We start from the raw sequence: 17,561 nt of genomic DNA, 5'->3' as shown, positions 1-17,561 counted from the left end.
TCACAGTTATACATATATAGAGAAGTTTTCTCTTAAATTTGCATTAGAACATACAAAGGAAAATAATGAAGAGTGAAAATAAATGTTTTGTGGGTAGACAAAGGAGATGAACTATCTCAAACCATTGTAAGTCCTTTAGGTACAATACTCCGGTGAAAGAAGTCAATATAGGGTCCTTTCTTCAAAAGTTGATTTTGTTTACTTGGAATGTCTCAGTTTTAATCACTTGCAAAATGATGATAAGATTTCCTATTAAAAGCAGTCAGTTCCTAGGCTCAAGGGGGTGGATGCTCCAAATTAGGACATCTGGGAGAAGAGAAGTGCCACCAAATAGCCATCTGGCATTTCTAAATTATCCTTGTACATGGCCATGACTTTTAAGAGTCCACATGTCCATTTTCTGCACAAGATGCTACTGTGAAAATTAACGAAGGGAATCCTCATTTAAAACGGAGTCAGGAGGCCAGAAGAGGGAGCCTTCACTTACTCCTACTCCACATCAATTATAGACCCCAACAGGAAGAGACGCCTGAAAATCCATTGTACTTTACAACTCCTGCGGGAGGAAGGAAGATTTCCTTCCTTTTCCACAGTTCACCCAATGAGAAACTGTCAGCACCCTGAACTCTCACTTACCTTGAGTGGTCTTTCAAAACAGCCCCTTCCAAATTCCTCCTTTTTCTCTAAAAAGTAATGTTCCTCTCTTTTGCTAGTTGGACTTGCCTAGTTTTTGCTGTAGCATGCTTGTCCCCAATTGCAATTCACTGCTATTCTCAAATACATTCATTTTGCTGGTAAAATACTCGGTTGTTTTACTTTTTAGGACATTATTCACTAAAGAATTTTAGAAGTGTGTATAAAGTGGGTAGGTAAATTATGTTATTTTAATGATAAAAACAGATATGTAGGTCAAAATGACTCAAGTTCTAAACCAGGTGAAACATTAAAATTTATAAAAAAACAATTGAACTGGAAAATGAAATAGTCCCTTTTTTAAATGAAACATCTTAAAGGCAAATTTGGATATTATTTATAAGTCACCTTCACACAAGTAGCATTTCCATTTCTTTAGTAAACATTGTGAGAAAATTAGATGGAGAAGAAAGTAAATTCTGTTACCAAAACCAGTAGTTACTTACCATAGAAAGAGGGAATAGAAACGTCAATTCCATTTTCATAACTTAATCAAGAATACTTGCTGAAAGAGGTTTCTTCCACGGCTTTTTGATTGTTACGAAACCTGGGAAGGGGATACAAGTGTGGAATGTTTCATTATAAAGAAGAAAACTGCTCAAACAATACTAGTTCCTTATGTCAGTGATTATTTTCTAAATGAGAGCGATATGCTATTTACAAATCAGTCCGCTGCCCACAAGTGTTTGAGCAAGAAGAGCAACTACTGCCATTAGAGAGAAAGTCCTGGGGTCCAGTCCCACTCAGTATTTGTCTGAGTGAACTTTAAGCCTGTAAGGTCACTGAGGGTCAGTTTTCTCATCGGGTGGGAGTAATATTATCATCTATTCAAGGGGCTGTCCTGATGATGAGATGAGATGTGTGGAAAGACATTTACTTTGCAGTAAAAGTATTTATTTATGCCATGACTCTAGCTTGAGAATTTGAGGTGGCTTCCAAAAAGAAAAATAATGAAATGTGAATAAAAATAAGCAAATAGGGTTGAGAGTAAAAAAGGAGGAAGTATACATGCGACATAATGTTGGTCAGTAGTTGAGCCGATTGAAGTTATAATTTGGACTTGAATATCTTGGTAATTTCAGTAGAAGGGAAATGATTTCTTCTATAACTCAAGTTATTAGAAAGGAGAAAATATATCACTCAACCTAAAAAAACCAAGTATTTTATCTTTCTGACATGAAATTCATAGAAAAGAAATTTTCACGTCAAACATGATACAGAGAAATTGAGGAAAAATGGACTGTTCTACTTAACAAGAGCAGGACTACCTACAATGAAAACTGAAGGCCAAAACAGTACTTTTGCTTGGACATAGTTATTATTGCTATAAAACTTGTATTTCTCCTAAAGACAAACCTGAAGCTTGAATTAGGGAAATCCGAGATATAAACCCACTAACTCTCAATTAGCAAATCATCCAACTCTCTTTCCTTGTTGTGCCTTCCTAACCAACACAGGAGGGGCTTCTTAAGCCATGTTCTCAGTAGAGGAGGAGTTTCTGAATGAAGTCACTGATTGCTGCTCACTAATACACAGGGGCTAGAACTGTGCCTCCCACCTCCCCTCTCCATCACTGCAGCTCCCCACAACACACATCCGACTGATTATGGCTACTGTGCCAACACAAAGCTCTGTTTCTGATATGTCAATGGTCACTGTCCACCAAGGCTGTGGCTTCCCATCTCATGTACTCCCTGCTTCCAGTCTTCATCATTTCCCAGCTTTCCTGATGATTTCATTTTTCTTCCTAAACTTCATGCTTCTTCACTTAAATTAAAAATTCTAACAACTCTCCAGTCATTGTAGGATCAAGTCTAAAGCTTTCTGGCAGAACTTTCTAAGATCTGAGATCAATATATTTATCATTGTAATAGCAGAAATTCACCATCCACCATATACCAACCTTTCTAGAAATATGAAATCATTTTGCCTCATTGTTTCTACTCTTTCCAAAAGCTGTTTCCTGCCTCCATGACTTTGGTTAATAGTTTTCTGCTGTCTGAAATGTCCATCTTTTAACACCCAGTTCAAATACCACGTCTTTCAGGGCTCTTTTGGAATTCCCGAGTAAGAATTCATTGTACCCTCCTCTATATACCCAAGGATGCTTAGTTGTACCCTTAATCTAAAAATCTCATTTCTAGAACTCTGGCTTTATTTTGTATAGCATTGTACAGTAGTGCCAAGAGCTCTCAAACGTTTATAATCTAGTATGGAAACCCTGCTTTATTTAAATTTCTGACTTCCATAGGGTAATATTCAATGATTGAATATTGTGCATGCTCTATAGATAACAGAGGATTAGGTGATTTTAAGGACACCATTCTAGGAATTTTTTTCTAAATAAGTGAAATAGCAAGACTGTTCACATTTGAAACACAAAAAGAATGAAAGGAGAGATTAGGGATGGAAAATGACTTCCTGGTGCCTATCCTAGTGTCTGGCACATATAAGATAGTTCAATATTTGTTGAATGAATAAGTACTTACTCATTTCCTCATCTCTCTCCCAGCTGTGCACCCCCCCTTCCCAATCTCTTCCTCTCTATAACCTAACTAAGGCAAATAATTACCGAGGCGTGTCTTCATTTTCTTACCTCTTGTTTGCAGTTCACACCACATCAATCCGACCTCTGTCTTACCACATTGCTCACGGTGCTGAGATGTTGACTTCCACTCTGCTATGTCTGTGTGGACTCACTTTATAACCTTTCTTTAGACAGTCTTATCCATCTATGGATCATATCGATCATAGACAGACCTATGAATGTGAAGATGAGTCATAAGTTTCTATCCAAACCCCAGAGTTCTCTGACAAGCTCCACACCCATAATCAAATGACTGCTTGCTCTGACCGGTGATATGGTCAAGACTTCTTAACCTCAACATATCTGACGTTGAATTTAGCATTTATATTTGTAAACTTGTTCCCTGACACTTTCTCAGAAGATGGCTCATCAGCATTATCTCCTATATATCTCTTGAATCTATTGACTTTTTGAAAATCACCAACATCTCAACCTTCATCCCCTAGGAAAAGCTACCAGTGTATCTCAGATGAAACAGTTCAATTGGTCTACATAACTTTTACCCCTTGTCAACCAATACTCTTCATTATAGCCAGAAAAAAAAATTTTTTTTGAAATACAAAATTGACAAAAAACAACAACATACCCTATCCTAGGATCAAGGTATATTCTTTGATATGGCTAAAAAGCCTTTTGTGGTGATGGCCCCTGATCACATCTTTAGATTGGAGATGTTCGCCCCTGCTCTTGGTACTGTGGGCACCCGGCTTTCCTTGTCTCTCACATTATCCCTGGACTCTTCTGCTTTCTATACATGTGGCTTTCCAATATATCATGACTTCTGCCTATACTCCTTATCTAGTTAGTGGCTCCTGTACATTATTTAGATCTCATTTTCTAGACCCTTGTATTTCTCCTTTGTAAGATTTAGAAGAATTTCATTTTCATACTTATTTGTGTCATTCTTTTACTGTCTGTCTTCCCCATCAGCATTTAGGCTAAATGAGAGCAGTGAATGCCTGATGCAATTCATTGCATCCTAACAAAGTCTGGCACATAGTGAATACTCATAAAGATGACTTTACTGAAAGCATAACTATATGAAATGAACATGAAAATAAACAGATTTAAATTCAGTGAGAAAAATGTAAACTTAGCCTACTGTTTAAAAATTCTAAAGATAAGCACAGTATTGAGAACAGTGCAAGACCACTAAGAGTTTTTGATGAATTTAAGAAATTAAAATAGGAGGGAGTCCTTTCTCACCGAGATTAGTAGTACATGAGTGGGAAGGATAGAGATTTTTTAAATGGAAATTTCATCTGGGCTGAAGCAACTGGTTTTAGCATATACGATATATATTTAGATATGAAACTAGTATTTTTTCAATCCTGTTCTTTCCAATTTTTGCCACTGCATATACTGAACAAGAGCCATTGCAAGGAGAAGAAGAGAGATTAAGACTAGATACATGCTGAGGAGGCAATGGAGAGAAGAGATTTAAAAAATGCTTAAGTGTCTGGATTGTGTATATTCTGCTGGTTGTGTTTTTTTGTTTGTTTAAAATTTTTTTTGTATCTTTGATTCTAAAATCCATGCCATTACATGAAATATAATTGTCTCTGTTTCTACATGGTGACAGAATTCTAGCAACTATATCAAGATCACAACAAATAGATAAAATGAAAATGTTGCATAAGTTGTTTTCCCTCAGTTAACTTACAAATACAGACCCCCCCAATAATGAAACACAAAGTTTGTATATTAGAATGTATCAGTTATAATTGTACTCTTGCAATTATGAGACTAAAAACATTCTGCATGGAAATATGAAATGCCATCTGATTTTGATTTAACAAAGGCGGGAAAACACACTTCATTTAAGAATGACAAATAAAGCTGCCAATGTGACCCATTTATAGCTCCTCAGAGAATGCCTTAAATCCATATAATGTTCTGAGAAGCTAGTTATTATATTTGCTCTCTCAAAGAGAGAAGGCAAAAAAGTCCCCGATGGACTTCTATCTAAGGAAACTAAGGTTAGCTAGAATAACTTGCATTAGTCAATGTCCGAGATGCACACCCCTTAAAGGGAAGAATGAAAGTATCAGGCCTTTCATTTAAATAGTGTATAACAATAGAAAAACTGGAATGTTGCAGGGATTGGTGGGGGTGTAAAAAAAATAGAGAAAAACCTTTGTCTTCCTTGTCCACTCCCCTCTTTACTCCCCTGAAATCTAGGAGGTTGTTACTGACTTGATGAGGCTTCTTTTTGCCATGCCTAATGCTAACCAAAAATTATAGAGAGCCATAGAAATCACAGTTATAAATATCTAAGTGCTATTTATTTTAAAACATTTTAATATGGGTTATTTTAGGCTTGGGTACAAAGGCACTTGGTAAAAACAAACATTGGAACTATAATCCTTATTCCTTATCACTATACTCAGGTTTCTTTCTTTTAAGGAACAGTTTGCTATTTTAAATACATGTACATATATTCACATATCCTATCTAATAAAAGAGAAACATGGTAATTGGTGTATAACTGCTACCCTTCCCATTGGCTAATCAGCGAGATATGCAAATTAACTGCCAGCCAAGATGGCGGCCGGAAGCCAGGCAGCTTGAAACTAACATGAGGCTTGCTTGCTTCAGTGACGGAGGACTCCAATGTTCCCTGCCTGCCTTGCCGGCCTCTGAGCTTGCAGTTTAAGAAACATTGTTACAAATATAGAAGCTAAACAAAACCCCAGAAACCTGCTTTCAGCGAGCACGGGATCTCAGAGCTGGAGTTATACATTGTTTTGATTATAGAACCAAAACAAACCAGATACCTTCTTTCAGCAGCAGAGGCCTCAGAGCTGGAGCCAGAGCTAAAGCTGGCCCAGAATAAAAAAAAAGAAAAAAAGGAGCAGTTGGGAGCTTCAGTCGGCCTGAAAACAGCCCTCAGCCCCTCACCCAGACTGGCCAGGCACCCCAGTGGGGATCCCCACCCTGAAGGGTGTGTGACCAGCTGCAAACAGCCATCAACCCCTCATCCAGGCTGGCCAGGCAGCCCAGTGGGGACCCCCATCCTGAAGGGTGTGTGACCAGCTGCAAACAGCCATCATCCCCTCACCCAGGCTGGCCAGGCACCCCAGCGGGGACCCCCACCCTGATCCAGGACACCCTTCAGGGCAAACCAGCCAGCCCCACCCATGCACCAGGCCTCTATCCTATATAGTAAAAGAGTAATATGACTCCCAGCACCGAAATCAGTGGAGCCGAGAGGCCTCCCGGCACCGGGATCAGCGTGACGGGGCAGCGCCCAAACCCCCTGATCGCCCTGCGGCTCTGTGTGTGACAGGGGGCGGGGCCACAACCTCCCTATCTGCCCTGATCTGTTCATGACAGGGGAAGGCGCCCCAACCCCCTGATCAGCCCTGCTCTGTGCCTGATAGGGGGGAGCTCTGTGTGTGACAGGGTGCGGCGCCCCAACCACCCCCCCACACACACACACATACACACGGGCCCTGCTCTGTGTGTGATGGGGTAGAGCCATAACCTCCCCATCGGCCCTGCCCTGAGTGTGACAGTGGCGGCGCCCCAACCCCCTGATCGGCTCTGCTCTGTGGGTGATAGAGGGTGGCGCTCCAACCCCCTGATCTGCCCTGCCCTGAGTGTGACAGGGGGCGGTACTCCAACTCCCCTATCGGCCCTACTCTGTGAGTGACAAGGGGGAGCTCCTCAACCCCCTGATTGACCCTGCTCTGTGCGTGACAGGGTACGGAGCCCCAACCCCCCTGATGGGCCCTGCTCCGTGCATGACAGGAGGTGGCGCCGCAACCTCCCCATCGACCCTGCCTTGAGTGTGACAGAGGGCGGTGCCCCAACCCCCCAATCAGCCCCACCCTGAGCGTGACTGAGGGTGGCATCACAACCTCCCAATCTGCCCTGCTTTGTGCATGACAGGGGAAGCCGCCCCAACTCCCCAATCGGCCCTGCTCTGAGCCCGACCAGGGGCTGCACCTAGGGATTGGGCCTGCCCTCTGCCACCCGGGAGCAAACCTAAGCCAGCAGGTAGTTATCTCCTGAGGGGTCCGAGACTGCGAGAGGGCACAGGCCGGACTGAGGGGCTCCCCTCCCCCCCCCGAGTGCACAAATTTTTGTGCACCGTGCCTCTAGTAAGTCTATATAAAATATCACCGTTTGTAAGGCATAACTAATTATTTTATTTCTCCTTCACATTGGCTGCTAATAAACTGAGAAATTTGTTACTATCTTTTAGCAATAGTTTTGAATTTTGTGGCATGAATTTTGAGCATGAATCTCTTTCCTGGTCCCAACTTATGTTTTCAGCCTTATTTTTGACACACATTTTTCCTTATTTTATGAAAAATATCTTACATTGCTATACAGTATATTTTTAGTAGCCTTTTTCTATAAGCCTAAATCATTTCCAGCATATACTAGTAAATAAAATATACAGAAGTATAGCTAGCCCTTTTTTCCTTTGGAGGGTTGCAAGATTTCCCAAGATACCATATAATTTAGCTCAGTATTTCAGTGTTGTTGTTGTTGTTTACTATTTATCTACTTACTAGAGGCCCAATGCAAGAAATTCGTGCCCTCAGGGCATTCCTCAGCCCGGCCTGCACCCTCTCACAGTCTGGGAGCCCTTGGAAGATGTCCAACTGCCAACTTAGGCCCTCTCTCCTAAGTTGGCAGTTGGGGAGTGGGCCTAAGCTGGCAGTCGGACATCCTTAGCACTGCTGCAGAGGCGGGAGAGGCTCCCGCCACAGCTGCTGTGCTTGCCTGCTGTGAGCCTGGCTTCTGGCTGAGTGGTGCTCCCCCTGTGGGAGTGCACTGATCACCAGGGGTCAGCTCCTGCATTATCAGTGCATGTCATAGAGACCAGTTCTGCATATTAGCCTTTTATTATATAGGATATATTCATGTTTAGGGCTAAGTTTTCTAGCCTGAGTTCCATGGACTCTCAAGTTAGATGCAAATTTCTTTGCATGTAAATATGTATTAAGGAGGAGTCTCATGATTTTAATCCAATTCTGAAAGGTGAATTTGACCCAAAAGATTAAACATTACTGAGTTATAGTGGAATAATCCTGAAAGACCAGATCTTGATTTTTTGACATTCAACAAATAATTGGCAAAATATTTATTAAGTACCTACAAAGCTCCTGGCACTATATAAATACTCAGAAAACACCAGTAAACATAGAGAATTGACCTCTGACCTCAGGGAATTTATAGTCCAGTGGCGATGAGGGAAGATAGACGATAAGGATAAAATAACTGGATGGCTATGTATAGTAACAGAAGAGAGTAATGTAATAGAAAATGAATGAGATTGGGTGTTCAGGAAGACCTCTCTGAGGTGTCATCTTATCTAGGCCAATCAAGTTTGGAGGGAAGAGCATTCTAAAGAGAAGGATTAGCTAATGCAAAGACCCTAATGGAGATACAAGCTTGGCATAATCTATAGCTCTTCTAGAAAATATGAATGGTAGATCTCCAAATCCACTTTTCAAATTCATTTTCAATACTTCAGTCTAGATATACCAGACTAATGGTATTTTGCATGAAGGTTAGATACCTTTTTCTAGTTTTCATTTTCTGTTTTTTAAAAGTTATATTTCCTAATGTGAGGGAAAGGTATCCACAGAAAAAGAGTCTGGCGTTTTCTATTGTCCATTAAATTCACTTAATAAATATGTACATCTATCATCTTTAAAACACTGTGGAGGATGCCTTCAAGGTGCTCAGCACAGACCAAATAAATATAACTGCCATATATGTAACCATATATGTAAGCCCAGACAGAGTAAGTAGCTTGAAGATCCAGCCTCTGCTGTTTACCACTGCAAATGACTCTAGTGTCCCCAAGAGTTCTGGCAGTCTGGAATCCATGGAATAATATGAGAGTTCTCTATCATGATTGTACATATGGCTTTGCTACAAGGAAACAGATGCCCATTATACCTAATAAACCAATTTTCATCATTTCTGCTACTTGTTAGATTTAAACACATTGAACTCCTCCCCAAATATCTTTTGTTTAAAAAAAAATCCTCTTAAGAAAAAGGAATCCTCATACACTGCTGGTGGGAATGTAAACTGATACAGCCACTTTGGAAAATAGTATGGGGGGTCCTCAGAAAATTAAGAATAGAGTTACCGTATGGCACAGCAAGTCCTCTTCTGGGTATCTACCTGAAAAATTTGAAAGCATCCTATCTAATAATAGACAAAGATTGAAATTGACCGTACCTTCGCTATGCCTCCCATTGGCTAATCAGAGAGATATACAAATTAACTGCCAACAAAGATGGCGGTAATTTGCATACGTAGGCACGAAGTGGCAGAGCGAAGACTGAAGGCGGCTCCGGCCGCCAGAGCCGCGAGAGGCTGGGAGGCGCCTCCGGCCGGAGCGAAGGCCTGGGTCCCCGGTGCCGGAGGAAAACTGGTGCCGGCAGCCAGGGGAAGGGAAGGCCTATTGCACTAATCATTTTGTGCAACAAGCCTCTAGTTTATTCATAAAGATATATGTACCCCTGCATTCATTGCAGCATTACTCATGGTAGTCAAGACATGGAAACAACCTAAGTGTCCTTCAGTGGATAATTGGATAAAGAAGATGTGATTTTATATATATATATATATATATATATATATATATATATATATATATATCTCCTATCTAATAATAGACAAACAGGATAATTGACTGTACCTTTGCTACGCCTCCCATTGGCTAATCAGCACAATATGCAAATTAACCGCCAACAAAGATGGCGGTTAATTTGCATATGTAGGTGCGAAGCGGCTGAGCGAAGACCAAAGGCAGCTCTGGCCCCGAGCAGCAGTGAAGACCAAAGGCGGCCCCGGCCAGAGCGAAGGCCTGGGTCCCGGAGGAAAACCGGTGCCAGCAGCCAGGGGAAGGGAAAGCTTTGCACGAATCTCTTTGTGCAACAGGCCTCTAGTATATATGTCTATATATATATATGTCACACACACACACATACTAGTGGCCTGGTGCACGAAATTAATGGGAGGGGGTGTCCCTCAGCCCGGCCTGCACCCTCTCCAATCTGGGACCCCTCAGGGGATGTCCGACTGCTGGTTTAAGCCCACTGCCAGCCTCCAACTGCCCCCCCCTGCCAGCCTGATTGCCCCCAACTGCCCCCCCCTTGCTGGCCTGATTGCCCCCAACTGCCCTCCCCTCCTGGCCTGACCACCTCTAACCATCTCTGCCTTGGCCCTGCCACCATGGCTTTGTCCGGAAGGTCTCCTGGAAGGTCTCCCGGTCTAATTAGCATATTACCCTTTTATTAGTATAGATACACACACACACACACACACACACACACTATGGAATATTACTCAGCTATAAAAAGAATGAAATAATTGCCATTTGCAACAACATGAATGAATCTTGAGAATATCATGCTAAGTAAAATAAGTCAGAAGGAAAAGGACAAGAAGCATATTATTTCACTTATATGTGGGATATAAAGCAGAAAACAATAAATGGACAAACAAAACTCATAGTCACAAACAGAATGGTGGTTACCAGAGGGGAAAGGGAAGTAGGGGGAAGATAAAGCGGATAGAGGGGTTCAAATATATGGTGACGAATGGAGGCTAGACTTTGGGTGGTTAGCACACAAAGCAATATACAAATGATGTATTATAGAAGTGTACACCTGAAGCTTATATGATGTTATTAACCAATGTCACCCCAATACATTTAATTTAAAAAATCCTCTTAGAAGGAATCTTGGAAAATTCAAAACACAGAAATTATTATTGGACCTCAGTGTGATATCTTCAAACCATTTGACTGAGAAATCACTAAAGATATTTGTTAAAAATGTAGTTGTTTGGGTCTAATCTCTGACCTATTAATTGAGAACAGTGCTACAAACCATCCAGTTTTTTTAAATAAAAGCTTTCAGATGACTTTTATGGCTTCTAAAGTTTAAGCACTTTTTTATGGGACGTAATATTCCAGCAAGGATTTCTATCTAAGAGAAAAAAGTTATTTTCGTCCTTTAAAACAAGCCATCATCATTTGGAGTTCAAAATATCAATTATCCTTTAAATGTATCTTTAATCTATCACACTAGTAGTAAATGATTTGCACTGTAGATTTTCCATTTGGAACTTCCAAGCATTTAAACAGAGTTGGTAAACTAATAATAGGTATTAAAAGGCTTGCCTGATGGATCATTAAAATAGTAAATGAGTCGCTGAAATTTATGGAGACCATATGAAATTTAAAATTATCAGACATAGGATGTCCTGCTTCTGTGCTAATGCTGCTCCTCAGCATTGGTCTGGGAAATGTAAGGCTCTTTGGAATTTCTGGAAGAAAGCATCATTGTCCAAAGCTCCCCACTCCTATTGATTAGGTGGTTCCCAAGTTTTTTATTCTGGATGGTGAAAAGAGCGCTGGTCTGGAAGTCAGGAGGCTTAGGGTCTATCCTTTAGGTTCTACGTTTTTCTGAGCTTCAATCTCCTCGTCAATAAAACTGTGGTTTAGATTATTAACTGGTCTTAATCTTATCTTTCAAACATAAGTTTCTGTTATTGTTGAGGTCAATTTTCTCTGCTGTAAAATATGAGGTTTGGACAATTTGCAGTGTACCTTTGGTCCCGTGTGTCCGATGGCAGCCCCATTGTCTCCAATACTATACTTGGAAACCCATTCATAATTCAGGCTCACTCTAACATGGATGGGGAACATCCAGGAATCATTTCGTCTGGCCCTGCCAAGGCATTAGGGGTGAGTTAACTAAATGTTTGACCAAATATAGCAGGCTAATTTTTAAGTTGATAATTTTGTATGGCCCACGAATGATGGTGTAAATATCCAGATAGCCCTTGGCAGAATAAAGGTTCCCTACCCCTGCAACAGTTTAAGATTGATGATACTTCATTTAGGTTATCCCAAAAAAGAGGCAGTATATTGCCACATGCCCTTATAGGCTATAATTATTCATTCAACATATACTTATTGATCACTTACTATGTGATATTTATCACCATGGTGGGCCCTGGGAATACAATAATGAAAAAAAGCCAGACAAAAGGAGTTCTGGCCTCATTCTACTTACACTCTGATGGGGTAGTTATAAATAAATTAACTGAAGCTTGTAATCAGTGTTCTAAGGGTTCACTAAGGGTTACGGTATCGAATAACAGAAACCTGAAAAGTGTTTTGGAAAAGCCTCTTGGAGGAAGTGATATTTCCCTGGATGTAAAGTTAGATGAAAGATAAATTAGGCAGGGCATTGGAGGAAAGTGCAGAAGAGAGTATATTCTGAAACCCTCTGGGAGGAGCAGTTCATCTGCTTGGCAACCAAAATCCTGAGTTCCTTCCATCTCTAAGAGTTTAAACCAAAACTAAAGAAAGGAAATAAGAGGCCCAGAGGGCTTAAGGGACTTATCGAAGGTCAAATGGCCAGTTAGTTAATGATAGAACTCTTCCACACTTCAGTCCAGAATGTGAATCTTTAGGGATCACAATGTAACAGGACGTGCCAGAATGCCTTGGTTCAAATCCTGACTCTTAGATTCATAAACTGCTTGTTCCTGGGCAGCAAATCTTCTTTAAGAGTCCGTTTCCTCTGTGTGAAACACAGATGACATCGACTGCATCAGACTGTTACAGGGATTAAATAAGATAAGGTGGCACAGTGCCTGGTATATCAGAGCTGCCAGATAAATGTAAGCTCTTTTGATTTTTCACCTAGTGCACTTTCACCCAAACCAAGCTGCTGGAACATGAGTTGGGCAGAGGTTAAGTTACTTGGGTAAAGGGAGGGGTGGCAGAGGAGAAGTTCTGGAATACAAGGCTGGAGCCTATTTAGCAGCTCTCCATCTGATTGGAGGAAATGGGAAGGCCACTGAAAGTGGGAAGCTGTCAAGGGAAAGAATTCCAACTGCACTAGTTTACTCACAGCCTAATCTACTAGTGGTGAATGTAGGGTTGTATTTATAAAACAGAAAAGATTAGTCATAGCAATGTTTACACTTACATTATCATATAAGAAACAGGTTTTACTCTAGGAGACAAATAAACAAAAGAATGACATACCTTATTAATTATATGCAAAGAAAAAAATGTGTTGTTAACGTCACTCAGTCCAATGGGAACAAACTAATTCAATTATCTGCAGGCTATTAAAATGATTGCTGGTGTTAAAGATGCTAAAAAACCAAGCCCATGATATTGAAAGATTGAATAATTTATCCAAGTAACTATGAGGATTTTTTTCATTGTCTATGAACAAAACCACAGATTGAACTTCAGCCTTAAAATACCAGGAGGTGTATTTCATGGAATAAAGCAGACAGCTATAAGGTTAGGCTATTCCTCAAAACCTGTTTGCCCTCCCTGTTGACTAACCCAAAACATAATGGAATACTTATGGTTCAGGCACACACAACCAGGGCTGAATATTTCTTAGCTTTAGAAGTTCACTGGGTCCCTTTCCCCCCAACCATAAGGTAAATGCCATTCTATATATAGCTTTTTGAAATGCTGCTTATTTTATGATTCTCTGCCGATGGTGCCTTATGGGAGAAATTTTATTTCAAAGTTTCATAGGATACGAATTGAACTCATTATTTTATTCCAAACTCATTGTTTAATTGACAGGAAACATGCATTCTAAATCATCTTGTATGCATGGCAGAAACAGCTACATAAATTTAACAATGGGTGGATTATTACTAATTAGCATATTTATGGAATTTTATATTTGGGAAACATTTTACAAATCTTTTATTAGTTAATGCTTACATTTCAGAGTGAGTTTGACAGGTGGGTCTAAACAATGCTTTGGGTCTTAAATTGCCAGTACATGAAAACTTGAGTAGGGGAAAAAAATCTGTAGCATTCCTCCTTGCTCCTATACTTGCCTAGAAGCACATTTCTGAAATATTTTTCCTCTCCCTGGAGAACAAGGCGGGAGGCCTGCGGAGTGGGTCACACCCACCTGAAACAATGATAATAAAAGGGAATATAGTGGGCTCTGCCCCAGGTTAGGTGGCCTACCCCAGAGGAAATCCCACAAGACACCCAGGTTTCGTGATGGGATTCCCAATAGAGACACATCCTAGGAACATAGACTCCAAAGAGCACAGAAAGAAGCAGTCAATTTTTCTAAAACTACACAGTAAACTTAGTTTTCAATTGTAATGATGCCACACCTGCTGAATTAAATATCTAATGACCATCACCGGTTATTCTCTTAAGATACATGCATGTATAGTTAAAAAAAGAAAACCTAATTCAAACTAAGAGAGTTTGTATCCCCTCCCCCCTCTTTATTTGAAAATTCACAAGTTTTAAAGACTAAGCTTCCTGAACACCCACCTCCAGCTTTTTACAGTCCTTCAAGCTACCCCTCTTCCAGATGCCAGAGGTATTGGAGAGCAGGGCAAAGAAAGCTTGTGTGGACCAAAGTCTCATTCTTGACCCAAACCTTTCTACAGTCTGGGGTTTTCAGAGCGAACAAGCCAAGAAAAATTCATTATACTTCACCTGAGGGCTGGATCTGAGGAGCCACAAATGCTGCTTCTCTTTCTCAAGATCCCAGCCTGGATGTATTCTGCCCAGATTCTAATCTCTTCTGATGGACAGCTACTCTATCTCTCAGGCCCCTCCCCTTTTCTCTTTTCTCTTTTCTCTCTCTCTCTCTCTCTCTCCCCCTCCCCCCCCCCCCCCCCCGTTTGTGTGTGAGAGAGACAGAGAGAATGAATATGATGAATATGGATAAATGTGTATGTTTTGGGCAGTTATATAGGAGGGTTCAGAAAACACCCAAAGTATTTGGGAGCCAAGCCCCTCTGGGGCCCTGTGCCTTCTCAGAGCAGCAGGGCAGCTGCAGGAGGCCACGACAAGGTAACTAAGTCCCCTCCTTTTCAGGGTGCAAAGGGATTCTCCATGCTTTAGCATCTCCCGAGTTTATGAATATGGGGGTAGGGATGGAGGTGCGCAGAAAGAGCCAACATAATCCCACCCACCCAGGCTCTCCCTCTCCCCACCCAAGCCCAGATCCCAACGCGCTGCACAGATTCTACCTGGGGACACTGGCGGCTCAGCAGCAGCTTGCAGTCTGCCTAGCTGCAGGGCTGGTGTGGTGAGAGCTGTGTAAAGCCACAGGGGAGAGCGGCCAACCCAGCCACCAACCCCGCCCCACTAACCCCTCCCTCTACCACTCGCCCCCCCTCCCACCACGCCTCCCTGTCCTCCCTATGCCCCTTATTCCCTGCAAACTCTTGGACACCTAATTCCAGCTGCTGCCTCCCTGAGGGCAGAGGCTGTGGGTCCCTCCCCACCCTCATAGCCTGCTCAGGAGCTATCTGGGCGGGTCGCTGGAATCAAAGCCTGTCCCGGAGCCCTTGCTGCTTCCCACACCCACATAGCTATCACCCCATTTACACGGGCCTCTCTCCAGGGACTCCCAGCCTTTGTGGGCCCAAGTGACCCCATGCTTCTCCACACAGGGCCAGAGGGACTGCACCCCATTATAAGTATCTCCACAACCCACCTCTGGGACTGGTGGAGCATCAGGAGGGGTGAGGTCCTTTCTACAAATGGAGGCAAAGTCTGGTACAGTTTCTGGTGGTATCAAGGGTCAGCCTTTTCTTGTAGGAACATTCTCTAGCCAAGAGATGGAAACTCAAGCGATTTCTATCTGCAAGACATCACAAACCACACATCACTCAGTGTCATCTTGAATAGTTGACATAAAGACTCTTCATCAAGTACTGCAGCCTTTTGCCTGTTCACCTTTCAAAGCCATAGCCGAGTGACACTGCAGTGAAAAAATTTAAGGAACTTACATATTGTTTAATAAAAGTAATGCTAGAAACCAGTTAGCTCTGTTCCAAAGTCTAAATTTGGTCACATCTGATTAATCCAGTGAGCAGGATTACCTTGGCTAGTCACTAGGCACCTCCATATCTTTAGACCTGTCCTTTTCTTCTTTTTTCTTTTTCATTTTCCTGGAGATATGAAGGAGGGGTGAAAATGAAATGCAAAAAAATCAATTTGAAGAGCTTTTAACAGCTGGTATAAAAGTTTATGGAGGAGGCAGTCTGCAATCATTGAAAATAAGTTTCAAAAAATTATCTCTAGACCCACTCTTCAGTTTTATCATTTTGCTTGAGTTTGAATAATGGAGGGCTAGTGGTAACTATTATTTTTAGCAGAAACAATACTTTCCTAAGAATTACTAAATAGTTTAAATATATAATATGGTTATGATGTCTGATCAGGGTAACACTCTACACAGCAATGTGTTAACCAGCTGATATGTCCAGAGACACATTTCCTTGGAATAAAACTGTTGTGTCTTGCTGTGGCCCATGTTACTCAATTGATTGAGCATCATCCCATGCACCAAAAGGTCACTGGTTCGATTTTTTGGTCAGGGCACATGCCAGGGTTGTGGGCTTGATCCCAGTAGGAGATGTGCAGGAGGCAGCTGATCGATGCTTCTCTTTCACATCATTTTTTCTCTTTCTCTCTCTCTTCCTTTCCCTTCTTCTCTTTTCTAAAATACCATTTAAAACTTTTAAAAATGAGTTTAATCATATAAAAGGGTAAACTTAAAAAATATAGAATCTTTAAAGTTCTCTCTACTATCTAATGCAGATATTCACCTTTTAGCATCGTTATTTCCTTCAGTTGTTTCTAGTAAGATATAATTTCAAGACTGCTCAAAGCTTTGGACATTTGTTCATTCTTTAAAGCAGTGATTTTTAACTGGTGTGTCGCAAGTATTTTTAAAACATATAATACCTGACTATTTAGTCAGGGGCACTGACCTCTTTCCCTTTGATTGTTAAATAAAAAGATGACAACAGCCAACACAACAATAACCATTTGGTATGAATGAGTCAAAATTATACCTATTTTTTTTGTCAGATTGGCAAAAATATTTTGATGTGCCACAGAATTTTAAAATTATTTTTTGTGTGTTATGTGATAAAAAAGGTTGAAAATCACTGCTTTAAAAATATTCAATGAGAGCTCAAAAGGTGCCTGGCATTGAGCTTGGTGCAGGTGATATAAGGGTGGACTCGAGTCCAGTGGTCACCAACCTTTCAGATCTCATGGACCACCAGTGGTCCGCGGACCACCAGTTGGCGACCGCTGGACTAGACAAATGGATACAAGCTAGATTCTAGGAACTTATATTTTAATGGGAGAAGGGGGTGAGGAGAGCTGCTAAATAGACCAGTGCAAACATGATTAATTGCACCTGAAAAGTTTTATTTGGAAGTATGGAGTGCTAGGAGAGGGAGGACACACTCTAAGTTT

The 17,561-nt window shown here is 41.2% G+C and overlaps 1 protein-coding gene across 2 annotated transcripts in view; it reads right to left on the bottom strand.

The window, feature by feature from the left end:
• The window catches only part of RHOBTB1 (Rho related BTB domain containing 1), a 107,621-nt gene extending 104,227 nt beyond the window's left edge, over nt 1-3,394 (bottom strand). For both annotated transcript variants that reach the window (XM_059662620.1, XM_059662623.1), the window contains exons 1-2: nt 3,290-3,394; nt 1,140-1,240 (exon numbers count right to left, since the gene is read on the bottom strand). The gene's annotated coding sequence lies outside the window, so the exon portion shown is untranslated. The remainder of the gene's footprint in view (nt 1-1,139; nt 1,241-3,289) is intronic.
• Between the last annotated feature and the right edge of the window lie 14,167 nt (nt 3,395-17,561).

The sequence above is a fragment of the Myotis daubentonii genome, chromosome 13 (assembly GCF_963259705.1).
Source record: "Myotis daubentonii chromosome 13, mMyoDau2.1, whole genome shotgun sequence".
In the NCBI taxonomy this organism is placed as follows: Eukaryota; Metazoa; Chordata; class Mammalia; order Chiroptera; family Vespertilionidae; genus Myotis; species Myotis daubentonii.
This window is presented reverse-complemented; position numbering and strand designations above follow the sequence as displayed.